This window comes from Macaca thibetana, chromosome 2 (genome assembly GCF_024542745.1).
Source record: "Macaca thibetana thibetana isolate TM-01 chromosome 2, ASM2454274v1, whole genome shotgun sequence".
Taxonomy (NCBI): domain Eukaryota; kingdom Metazoa; phylum Chordata; class Mammalia; order Primates; family Cercopithecidae; genus Macaca; species Macaca thibetana.
The window spans coordinates 24,516,887-24,530,030 of record NC_065579.1 but is presented as its reverse complement, the minus strand read 5'-3'; the positions used below and the strand labels follow the sequence as shown (position 1 = coordinate 24,530,030).

Here is a 13,144-nt window from a genome sequence, read left to right as displayed (position 1 = left end):
CCCCAATCCCCACGGAAAGATTTCCAGTCATTTTATAGCTGAATTCAGTGGAAAAATAATGTTTATTCACTTCACAGCCAATTTGGACAGAGCACATTTCTATTCCATAAAATAAGGCATTGATACATTTATGATTCAGAATCACAGGCACATTCCTTGCGTACAGTTGTGTTTCAGGCTGGATAAAATTAAAATGTCACTTTCCTTTTTCTTTCCTGTGGATTCACTTGAGTTGCTCTCATTAGGCAGAACTGGCAGTCTTGGGAGAAATGCCAGGCTTCAGAATGAAGGCCTGGTAAATCTAACCTCATCAAGTTGCAGTAGCCCGAAAACAAGACATGAGGTGAACGTCGGCATTAAGTGCACTTCTCTCTCTCTCTCTCTCTCTCTCTCTCTCTCTCTCTCTCTCTCTCACACACACACACACACACACACACACACACAATCTGCCTTCCTTTCTGCCACTTTACTGAATCCACTCACGGATCGCCAATCATCAGAGCCAGCAGCAGCTTCTAGAAGCTGATCTTCAGGCCTCCATAGCAGCCCATGCTGTTAACCCTCCTTCCTGAACTTCTTTTCTCCCTGGGCTCTGGTTCGAATCTCACGTGCCCCAAAGGTGACCGTCCACACTTCTGAATATCTCTGATCCCCGGTTTTCTGTCCTGTGTCCTCTCTCCTTCTCTCTTCCCTGGTGATCTCAGGCACTCAATATGCATTTATTGCATCCCTAGACCAGGTACAGTTGCAGAAGAACCGCAAAGATAAAGATGAAGCTTATCCTGTAAGGAACCAAATCTGCCTGATACTATGTATTGTTCCCTTAAGCGGAAGGAAATCCAGCACATTTCCCATCCCAAAAGGATGCACGGACATGAGAGCATGAGCTTTGGAATCTGACGAGCGGGGATTGAGGCCAATTCCATAACCTCTCACCCCTGGGTTCCTTTCTACAGACTGGAAATGAAAACACCCCTCTATGACGTTATATTTTATTCTGTCAAATAGTAGGTGCTGAGTAAATGTTATTATCTACCCCTCTCCTTTCCCAAATTCTTATTCTGACAAGATTTATTGATCCCCTCGTATGGGCAGCCAGACTCTCCTTCATGAGCCAGTGGGCATGGCTGCAGCTGCCTACCCTATTCTTGCCCTGTAATCTTCACCCGGAATACTTTTAAAAGGCTAAAATTTAATTAAAAGAGGAAGAGAAAGAAAATGAGTTAAGTAGGGGGCAGGATAGAAACACTGGATCCGTGGAGACTGAGGAGTTGTTCCCAGAAGTGATATCATTCTGGTGAAATTTGTTTCAGATATTTCACTGGTGCCTGTGTTAAAGCTGCTCCTCCACCTTCACGGCTCTAGAAGGATACACAAAACAGAGGAATCGTGTGCCTACGGACAGGGGATTTGGGGTATTGTGAGTTAGAACTGGGAAGAAAACTTTTTACCGCATACCTTTTAGCATGGTGTGAACTTGAACCACGTGCAACTACTATATTTTCAAAAAATAAAAGCAACCAACCAAAAAACAACACAGTTCTCTTTAGCAAACAGTTTGAGGACAATTGGAAGCACCATCTTGATGCTAAGCACTCCCGTCTCTTTTAATAAGAATAAACCAAAATTAGCTCAGAAAGATCCTGATCACCAAGAGTCTGCCGACACCCAGGTGTGTCACCACCCACAAGACAGAACCCAGGTGCGGTGCAAACCTCATCTGTAATCTGCTGTGGGAAGCTCCATCCAGCTGCCGCACCACAGGCTTCGCTTCACTGATGTGAGAGTGGGAATCAGGGATCAGGTTCCAGCCTGGGCCCTGGTGCTGTCTGGCCTTCACCTCTCTGGGCCTCACTTTTTTCTTTTATGAAATGTGATTTGTAAGGTCACTCTCTGATCCTCTGATCTGTGTACTCTGTCGGTAGAGTAATTAGACCTCATCCTCCCCTCCCAAGCCCTAGTGGACCACAGCCTTTCTCTGTTTCCACTGTATGAAGGCCTGAGATTCTCATGCTAAGAGTGCCTTCTTGACTTTTGATGTAATTTCTAGAAATGCCCCTCAGACCCCATCAAGATTAAATATAGTACATGTTTTCCAAAGGCAGTTTTCAGCTACCGGAGATAGGAAAAAGATTTGGAGTAATACACTGACAAAGAGTTATTTTATTTATTTCTCTTTTGTTTTGTTTTTTGAGACAGGGTCTCACTCTGTTGCCCAGGCTGGAGAACAGTGGTACTCACTGTAGCCTCGACATCCCAGGCTCAGGTGATCCTCCCACCTCAGCCAACCAAGTAGCTAGGACTATATGCATGTACCACTACCCCGGGCTAATTTTTGTATTTTTTGCAGAGACAAGGTTTTGCCAGGTTGCCCAGGCTGGTCTCAAACTCCTGGGCTCAAGCAGTCCACCCACCTCAGCATCTCAAAGTGCTGGGATTACAGGTGTGAGCCACCGTGGCCGGCCAAAACACTTATTTTAATAGTCATGTTTTTACATTTATTACATTATGTTATTTATGTTTTTAATGTATTTTATGTATTCGGTTTATAATTAACTTCTTTATGTCATGTGATACTGGTTTTCTGTTCATGGTATAGAGTTTTATGGTATTAAGTTTAAAAAAAAAAGAGCTAATGGCAAATGAATAGCATAGGTCTCATATGATTCAAGAGAACAATTACAAAGGTGGTCTAAAAAGTGACTGAGGTTTCAGGAACATTAACTGCTATGGGTTGAGTTGTGTCCCCTGAAGTCCATATGTTGAGTCCTGACTCATAGTACCTCAGTATGTGAGCTTATTTGGAAACAGGGTTGTTTGCGGAAGTCATTAGTTGAGATGAGGTCACACTGGAGTAGGTACCTACTGGGCAGGACTCCTAATCAATTATGACTGATGTCCTTACAAACGGGAGATCTGGATACAGGTGTGCACACAGGAAGAACACCATGTGAAGACGGGAGTTGTGCTGCCACAGCCGAGGAGCTCCCAGAGCCAGAGGGAGGCCGGCCTGCAACAGACCCTTCGCTAGCACCCACAGAGTGCATGTGGTGCTGTTGACACCTTGATCTCAGACTTCTGGCCCCCAGAACTGGGAGGCAATATATGTAATACATTGAAGTCTCCCAGTTTGTGGCCTTTGTTTACGGCAGCCCTAGAAAATGAATACGTTAATGTAGATGGTTTGCATTGCCCTGGGGAAATGGAACAACGGAAAGATGCACAGGTGAAATAACTTGGGGAAGAAGTTTGGGAATATCTCCAAACCACCAAGCGTTGTGTCAACCTTTGGCACATGTGGCCCCAAGACAGGCTGTTTCTATCCTTGGCTGGAGGAAACGGGTGGCTCAGGGTCTGTCAGGATGCTGCTTCACTCTGGGTTTATTTGATTGGAGGACTGTGCCTGCACAACTACCAAACAAAGATGTACATGTGCTGAACAAAGTAGAGTTGAATTGCATAAAAAAGCTACAGCGTGCAGACAGGGGAGGAGCTGCTGCAGGCTGGAGTGGGGTCAGGGAAGCCTTCCTGGGTCCTTCAGACGTGGAAGCAATGGAAGAGTCTATTTCAGGTAAATAGGCTACTGTGAACAAAGACACAGGGCTGGGCAAGGCCAGGCGTGTGCTGGAGGCACGAGAATTCCCTGTTAGCGTGAATGGAAGGAAACTAGGTGAAGCCTGGATACCAGGAGGAAGGCTCTGTACGCAACAGTTTTGCGGAAGGCTGGATGGCAGACAACAGAACCTGCTGGCAGAGGAACCCGCTGGGAAAGCACCGAAGATGTTTGGCAAGAGGGGAGATAAAGAGACTAGAAGGGCACTCTGGGCCAGGGCTGATGGAACTGAGGACCAGGGGATCGGGGGCAGGGACAGCCTCTGAGAAAGATGGGACAGACTGGAGGGGAGACCATGGGAAAGTGTGAATAGTGACAACAGGAGGTGGATACAGGAACTTCAATGAGTACCCCTGAAAGTACTCAGAGGAGATGAGGAACATAATACTATTTGTCGCTTACTAAGAGCTCCGTGGGCATTCGCCTATTTAACGTGCACAGCCCCTTATGAGCTACTTACTGTTTTCACCACTGGTTTATTGATACGAAAACTGAGGCTGCCGGGTGCGGTGGCTCACACCTGTAATCCCAGCACTTTGGGAGGCTGAGGCAGGTGGATCACGACGTCAGGAGATCAAGACCATCCTGGCTAACACGGTGAAACTCCGTCTCTACTAAAAATACAAAAAATTAGCCAGGCGTGGTGGCATGTACCTATAGTCCAAGCTACTTGGGAGGCTGAGGCAGGAAAATCCACCCAGGAGGTGGAGGTTGCAGTGAGCCGAGATCGTGCCACTGCACTCCAGTCTGGGCGACAGAGCGAGACTACATCTCAAAAAAAAAAAAAAAAAAAAAGAAGGAAGAAAGAAAGAAAACAGGCTAAGAAAAGTCAATTAGCTTGCCCAAGATCCTACAACAGCGAGTCATGGAACTGGAATTCACACCTGAGCCTTCCCACCTAAAAGCCTGTAAAGTTTATTCAGGCACACATTTAAAAACCATGTTAAGAGACTCTTTTTTTTTTTTTTTAATTTATTTTGAACTTCTTAAATATATTAGGTTGGTGCAAAAGTAATTGAGGTTTTCACTATTAAAATTAATTAGGTTGGTGCAAAAGTAATTGTGGGTTTTGCCATTACTTGTAATGACATCAAAAGTTTCCTTTTTGCCATTTCTTTCAGTGGCAAAAACCGCAATTCCTTTTGCACCAACTTACAATAAAATGCGTAGATCTTAGATGTTGAGATTGGTGAATTTTGACAGTTACAGATACCTGTGTAACCACCACCCAAAGCAAAGTGAAGAACATTTCATTCATTCCAGAAAATTCCTTTATTTTTCTTTCTTATCAGTCCCCGGCTCCCACCCACAAGGAACACGCTCTGGTTTATGTTTCCTTGGATTGACTTAACCGACTCCAGATTTCAGACAAATGTAATGTGTGTTCTGTTATCTGGCTTCTTTCACTCTGCTTGTTTTTGGAACTCATCCATGTTGGTTGCATGCATCAGTGATTTGAAGAACTATGAACTTAGGGGTGAGAACCAGATAAGTATGATGTTGATAATATAAGTATCAAGGGGCTGTTCTCATTTGGCTTTCTGAGAACCTGACCTTTACGCTAGTCTACCTGAAACATGTATTTGCCTGAGAGGAAATCAGGACTCGCAGCAGAAGAAACGCTCAGGGAAAGACCAAGGCACACAGGTTTTCCTCACATAATGACTGTGGCATTAACTCTTCAATATAACGGCTCCGGAATCACATTTTGGACAATGGCTTGTTTTTTTTTCAGTACAATATCCTTTTATCCAAAAAGCACACTAAATAAATATGATATTAGAAATGTGATATTTTGACATCCAAGGCAGGCAAAACCACACTCAGAATTTAGTTGACATAACAGTGTCTCGCCGAAGAATATCATATGGAACAGATCTGAACTGTGCACCTGTGCACCGTGCTTGCACGGACTCAGTGTGCCTTGCAAATGTGAACCCAGCGAGAGAGAGGAGGAGCCAGCACCTTCTGTATCTCTCAGTTTCTTGTACATTTGTGCTATTCCCACACTGCCAGGGACTCTTGTGCTCAGCCTTATTTTTCTCTAGCAATGCTTATCTGCATATAGCTTAAAGCACCCTTTGCAGGCAAAATAGTTGTGAGCCCAAAGGTTGAAAATTGGTGAAGTAAACACGAAGAAAAAATGAGCCTTCCAAAGAATGATGCCCTCCCTCAACTACTCTTGCTCCTTTCGTAAGTTCCAAAAACCTTTATTACCTTGCATTTTAGGTACAAACTAGATTCCTCTACCTTTGTGTTGTTGTCTATTACTTGCATTACTTACTTTCATTGCTCAATGGATAAGAGTTTCCTACCTGTGAAAAGTATCTGGGTATCTTGGGTTGGAGGACAAATGCATCGTAACTTTTTTCCATTAAAATTAATGGGAAAAATTTCTTTCATTAAATAACTTTGTCCTTAGCAGCAAGAATTTCAGGAATGAATTGGGTGGTTAAACAGGGATAGGTGATATCAGACTTCTGACTTCTAAAAATGGGATTTTGCACCATGGCAGTTCTCTTGAATTGTTTAAGTCCTTTTGTCACTCCTGTGGCATATCAATGCATAGAGACTTAAGTAAATGCAATGCAAATGGAAAGGAGACCCACCCAGAGGTAAGAAGGAAAGAGGGAGGAGAGAAAGTCTAAGATGCTCAGAAATGGCCATTTCCTTTCACAGTCTTTGGCTTAGAGAAGGAGGCGCAGATCTGGAACTCCGCCTGCGCCTGCGCTGTGGCAGCCTGGGTATCAGCTACACTGAAGAAAGCCAGGCAAGGCCAGAATCCGGGCGGTCCAGACACTTAACTTTCGCTCAGATTCCACGTGGAATGGGTTCCTGGCTGGAGGCCAAGGGCCCGACAAGGGTCTGTCTTGGCAGAGGCTGGAGAGTTTCTGCCCCAATTTGTGGGAGTTGAGGTGCGGGCCCCAGGCAGGGACACCTCTGGACTCGGAAGGTTCAGGATCCTAAGTCACACCTGCCACAGACTTCAGAGGACATTTCTTGAGGGACCCAGGGGGAAGGACCTCGCCTCAAGGACCCTGCCTCCTAGGCAAGTCCCCGGAGGCCCCCCGGTGACTCCAAGGGCTCCAGATGCCAAAGCAGAGGGACCATCAAAGGGGAGCACTAGGACTCCCTCAGCAAAGTCCAGACTCTGGGGGCTCTGCAGGACAAGGGACCCTGGATCTTTAACAGTGAAATTAGAGAGAGGCAGGTGGGGCGCCATAAATTTAAAGCAGCTCAAGAAACCAATCCGTCATTTGCCATGCGTAGACCTTACTTGGATTCTCATTTAAACAAACTATTAAAAAAAAATTCTTAGACAGTTGGGGAAAGGTAATGATGTTAAGGAATTGTTGTATTTGGTATGATAACTGCATTGTGTTAAGTTTTTTTTTTTTTTTTAAAGAATCCTTAGAAATACATTCTGAAACACTTGCGGATGAAATGATGAAATTCGGGATTTGCTTCAAAATGATCCAATGGGAACAGGTGAAACCTTGCTGGGCATGCATTCATATTGCTGAACCTGGGCAAAAGGAACACAAAATTTCATCATATTATTTTGTCTACTTTTGAATATGTTTGAGGTTTCCCATAATAAATTATTAAGGAAAAGGGAAGGAGGAAGGGAGAAAGCGAAGCAGAAGAGGTTTCATTATGGCTGCGGAGAAGTGAGAAAGCCTGTGAGGGAAGCTGTCTTGCAGCCTGGAAAGCTGCTTAGGATTCTGGCCACGTCACAAAGGAAGGGCTTTTAGGAAGAAGACAGAGCTCAGCAAAAGCCTGGGGACACATCCTAGGGCATAGCAGGTGGAGGTGGAGGATATGGCTGGTAAGGAGGGGAAGTAACTTAGCCCTGTTGTGAAGAGCTCTGGGCCAGCTGGGTTCCACGAGCCATCTTAGACTATGCGGAGGTTTTGCGCTGGGTTTATCCCACAACAGCTGGATGGGCGCAAGCCTCCCTGGGTGTCCTGGGGGGCCAACAGGCCAGCTGAGGCACCGTCCCTGTTCTGTGCCTCTACCAGAATCCATGCAGCAGCTTGGTCTGAATTATCCACATTATTACCTGTGCCTGCTCACCCCACTAGAGTAAAACAGGTGTCACCAAAGAAATAGAGTTACAAGGCGTGAAGGAAAATTAGGTACAACTACAAAGGATTCTTTGCATGGAGAGATCTGGGGGACAGGGCTGGAATGGGGGAAAAGGAAAGGACAGGCCATTGATTTTGCTCCTTGACTAAGCAACAGAGCCGAGGGGATTGTGACTGACCACAGGGGTGCACTTGGCCTGGACGCCAGGGTGTGCTGCTAAAACGCCCAAGTGGAAATCTTCTCTCTGGATTACATTTCAAATAAACTCTGATAGGTTGTCCTGTTTTCATTTCTGTTCTTTATATATTTAGGATTTATTTAGCACCTGTTTCTAAAAAGAATTTACGGACTCTGCTAATACTAATTTGCAGATTTTATTGGGAAATATTTACGTTCTGAAACCTCAATAAATGTTCCAGCCCTGGGAAATATGCTAATTTGTGGTTCACATTACTATGATATGTTCAAAACTAGCTTAATCGGCTGGGTGCAGTGGCTCACGCCTGTAATCCCAGCACTTTGGGAGGTCGAGGCAGGTGGATCACAAGGTCAGGAGATCGAGACCATCCTGGCCAACACCGTGAAACTCCGTCTCTACTAAAAATACAAAAAAATTTGCCGGGCTTGGTGGCATGCACCTGGAATCCCAGCTACTTGGGAGGCTGAGGAAGGAGAATCACTTGAACCCAGAAAGCGGAGGTTACAGTGAGCCGAGATGGCACCACTGCACTCCAGCCTGGGTGACAGAGTGAGGCTTCATCTCAAAAAAAAAAAAAAAAAAAAAGAAAAAAAAGGCTTAATCAAGGAATGTTTTAAATATCAGGATAACAGAGAAAAAGAAGTTCAAGGAGAAATTGTGTTTCCACCTACATTTTACATGGCCTGAAAATCTATGGCTCAAGAACTCAAGATGTCACCAAGAAAATAAGCTTGGGCAATACCTGCCCTACACAGACATGGAAAGGGTCTACTAAGCACAAAAGAGGTAAGTCTAGGAGAAAAAAATAGAAGGTTCTACTTCACAGAATGATTTTGAGTGTCTACTTATATGAAAGGCATATTCTGCTTTACTCTGATATTCACCAATTTTATGTTTCCTTCTAATATTTGAGAGTGTGACGTTTCCCTTAGCCTTTGACTTAAAGAGGTGGGCACATTGCTTGGCCATCTCTCTGTGGATAGGACCTCCCTAAATGACAGCCCCTCAGTGACCTCCCAGCCTCCAGGGCCTGGCAGGGTAACAGCCTCTTAAAAGTTCCGTCCTCTGGGGATTTGAAAGTACCTCCCAGGGCCGGGCGTGGTGGCTCACACCTGTAATCCCAGCACTTTGGGAGGCCGAAGCGGGCGGATCACGAGGTCAGGAGATCTAGACCATCCTGGCTAACACGGTGAAACCCTGTCTCTACTAAAAATACAAAAAAATTAGCCGGGCGAGGTGGCGGGCGCCTGTAGTCCCAGCTACTCGGGAGGCTGAGGCAGGAGAATGGCGTGAACCCGGGAGGCGGAGCTTGCAGTGAGCGGAGATTGCACCACTGCACTCCAGCCCGGGCGACAGGGCGAGACTCCGTCTCAAAAAAAAAAAAAAGGAAAAAGGAAAGAAAGAAAGAAAGAGAGGGAGGGAGGGAGAGAGGGAGGGAGGGGGGGGGGAGGGAGGGAGGGAAGGAAGGAAGGAAGGAAGGGAGGAAGGGAGGAAGGGAGGAAGGGAGGGAGGGAGGGAGGGAGGGAGGGAGGGAGAAAATACATCCCAGGCCACATGTAGAAGAGCAGAGTCGTCAGCGGGCTTTGAATTCAGACAAAATTTCATGGCTGACTTGGGTTTAGGGAGGTCATTAAACCTCTAGGAGTTTGTAAGGATTAAATGAGAAAATTGAGGTTAAATATTTAGCCCAGCATCAGGCACGTGGTGAGTGCTGAGTAAACGGGATCTGCTGTTGTTATTATTATTCATTGTTGTTATTGCTGGCATTATTATTTTATGGGCATAACGAATGAGTTGGCAACATCAGTACGAACTCAAGCCAGAATTTGACACGGCCAAAATAAAACCAGAACCGGCGACCCAGCAAAGGAGCTGTTGCTCAACAGGCCTTTAGAGTGCTCTCTCCAGCTGCGGCTGGCCGGCTGCCCGCTCTCCCTGCTCCTCTCAGCTCCCGAGAAAAATGGCTTTTAGATAAAGCGCCTTTGAAGCTGGGAACTCTGTTGTGCCTAAGCCTAGGGACAGCCCCCAAAGGTGGTTTTTTTCCACTCCTGTTGACGGACAGTCTGCAATATACGTATCAGCCACATTAATCATTTTTCTTTTTGGAGCCTGCTCAAGGAGGGCCTGGTTAGTCTGTGAAGGAATTCCAGAGCGAGTAGGTGGCCTTGCATCTGAGAAAGAAGAAGCTTGTTTCAGGGCCAGACAAGGGAGTGTGCAACTTCCTGGCGAGGCAAAAGGGGGCAGGAGGGATGCAGATTTCTGGTGGGGGGGATCTACGTGGAGCAGGCGAAGGGACCCCAGCAAAAGGTCTCATCCCTCCTCTGGTCAGAGTAGACTCCTATGTCCCGCAGAGATAACTCAGCCCCAGAGGACTCCATTGGCAGAGCCCACTTCAAGCTGGTTATTGCTCAGAAAATATTGCAGGGCCCTAAACCCTGAACGGGCTGCCTTTCCTCAGAGCCAGAGGGATCAGCAAAGAGGACCTGCCTTTCTGTTCTTGACTGTTTTAAGAGAGCCACGTGTCCAATAATTAGGTTCTGTGAAAAAGGAGAGAGAGGGGGAGAAGAAGAGAAGCCTAGAACACAATGTGCTCCCCTTAGCTTGCATAAAATTGTATAAATAAGACTTCTCAAGGAGCAGTTTAGAATAAAAAAAAGAAAAAGGAGTTGTTTGCTCCAGAGTGTGGTGCGGTGAGGCTGAGTAGGAACACGTGGATATAACTATCAACTTTCATGGCCAAACAATCCTTCTGCCATGATTTGACAGCAAATCACCTCCTTACTAGGAAGTGAGTTTCATTTCAAGCTCTCATAAATAAAAAAAAATAGGGCTATAACCCTTTTATGGAGTGAGTGAAAAATGTTTTGTGTAGGTAATTAGAGCATAAAGTAGAATTCACCAGGTGCTTTTATATCATTTCCATAAAGTTTTATTGAATTAAGATAACAATGTTTTGGATTTATATGTCACATTTCTTCAGAGGGAGCAAAGCACATTCATATGTATTTCCTTGATTTTTAAAAATCCCAGTGAAGTAATACCCAGAAGGCACTATCATTCCTGTAAAATAAAGTCTACATGTGAAATGTTTCCCTTCTCTTTAGTATACTAAGAAATGTTTGAACACTGTAAGAAATGCTTTTAGTCACAAAAGAATGCCCTTATAATTGGTAGGAACACTTTAATTTTATTATGTGATACAGCTTTATAAACTTCTCTATGGCTGTATGAATTCCAGCTTTGAAGCTGCACCTTCTTGAATCCTACTTTCTTCATTTAAACAGCAGTTTCAAAAATACTCTTTTTGAATATTTAAAAGATCAGAGGAACTGTTTAAATCCCTGTTTAAGACAGGAACATGATCGTGTAACAATCCCCCTCTTCAACAGATGCCCTAAATATAAAATAATTATTGCATTTTCATTTTAAAAAAAGAATTTATTAGACACCATTCTAGTCACTCTGTTGAGCGATTTAGAAAAGGGTAGTATTAAACCTCTTGGGGGTTTTACCAGAGGGGGGAAAAATTAATAGAATCAAAGATGATCAGGGGGATGTGTAAGTTGGAGTGCAAATGTGTTCTTTTTATGAACATGGACTGCTGCACGAATTGTGTGTCATCTTTGTGCAGGAGCCATGCTAATCTCTGTATCATCCAATTTTAGTATATGTGCTACAGGAGCAAGCTCTTGTGTTCTTAATGAAGAGGCTTTCAAAATTGAGATGTAATTTACATGCCATAAAATTCACCTTGGTAAAGTGTACATTCCAATGGTTTTTAGTACATACATGAAGTCACACAACCATCATCACTGTCTTCTCCCAGAGCATTTCATAATCCCCAGAAGACACTCCGTGCCCATAAGCTCTCACTTCCCATCTCCTGGCCTCAGACTCTGGCAACCACTAATTTATTTTCTGCCTCTGCGCATTTGCCTATTCTGGAAATTTCATGTAAATGGAATCATACAATTTTTAGGTCTGGTTTCTTTCACTTAGCATGTTGCTAAGGTCCATTCATGTTGTAGCATGTATTGATACTTCATTCCTTTTTATGCTGAGTAATATTCCATTGTAGGATATGCCACATTTTATTTATTCATTCATCAATTGATGGACATTTGAGTTGTTTCTACTTTAGTGCTAATATGAATAATGCTACTATGAACATTCATGTCCAAGTTTTGTGTGACATATATTTTCAATTCTTTTAGGTATATACCTAGGAGTAGACTTCCTGGTCCTGTGGTAACTATGTTTAGCTGAGGAACTTCCAAACTGTTTCCCACAGTGGCTACGCCATTTTACATTTCCACCAGCAATGACTTATGAAGTTTCCAATTTCTCCATGTCCTTGCCAACTATTGTGATTTTGATTGTAGCCATCCTAGTGAGTGTGAAGTGTTATCTCATGGTATCAAGAGAGTGACCACTCAGATCATCAACAAAGGTTGGCAAATAGGATGTAATATTTTTCCTCAGAAGACCAACTACCTACTACTTAATTGTTGCATATTCTGCAATTTCCTTCTTCCCTTTTTTTTCTTATAAATGTTTTCAGCTTTTTTTTTTTTCTTTTTTTTCGAGATGGAGTCTCACTCTGTCACCCAGGCTGAAGTACAGTGGCACAATCTCGGCTCACTGAAACCTCTGCCTCCTGGGTTCAAGTGATTCTCTTGCCTCAGCCTCCCTAGTAGCTGGCATTACAGGTGCCCGCCACCACACCTGACTAATTATTATTATTATTTTTTTTTTTTTGAGACAAAGTCTTGCACTGTCGCCTGGACTGGTATACGGTGGCACAATCTCAGCTCGCTGCAACCTCTGCCTCCTGGATTCAAATGATTCTCCTGCCTCAGCCTCGTGTGCAGCTAGGATTACAGGTGCCCACCACCATGCCCAGCTAATTTTTTGTATTTTTAGTAGAGACAGGGTTTCACTGTGTTGGTCCAGCTGGTCTTGAACTCCTGACCTTGTGATCCGCCTGCCTTGGCCTCCCAAAGTGCTAGGATCACAGGCATGAGCCACCACCCGTGGCTAACTTTTGTTTTCTTTCTTGATTTCTTGGAAAGGAAGCTGTCAGGAGAAAATAGAAGAAGGATAATCCAAATAGACCTATGCTTCGACATGCAAAATATGCTTGACAGATTTGCCCTAAGTTGCTGTGTGCAAAAGTAGGAAGGCTACCTTCCTAAGTCCACAGGGAGGGGCTGTGGGGGCATCACTCATGCTATCTGGCCTGG

At 44.5% G+C, this 13,144-nt stretch overlaps 1 pseudogene; it reads right to left on the bottom strand.

Moving 5' to 3' along the window:
• Positions 1 to 11,488: 11,488 nt before the first annotated feature.
• LOC126949455 (uncharacterized) lies at positions 11,489 to 11,586 on the bottom strand (annotated as a pseudogene).
• Between the last annotated feature and the right edge of the window lie 1,558 nt (positions 11,587 to 13,144).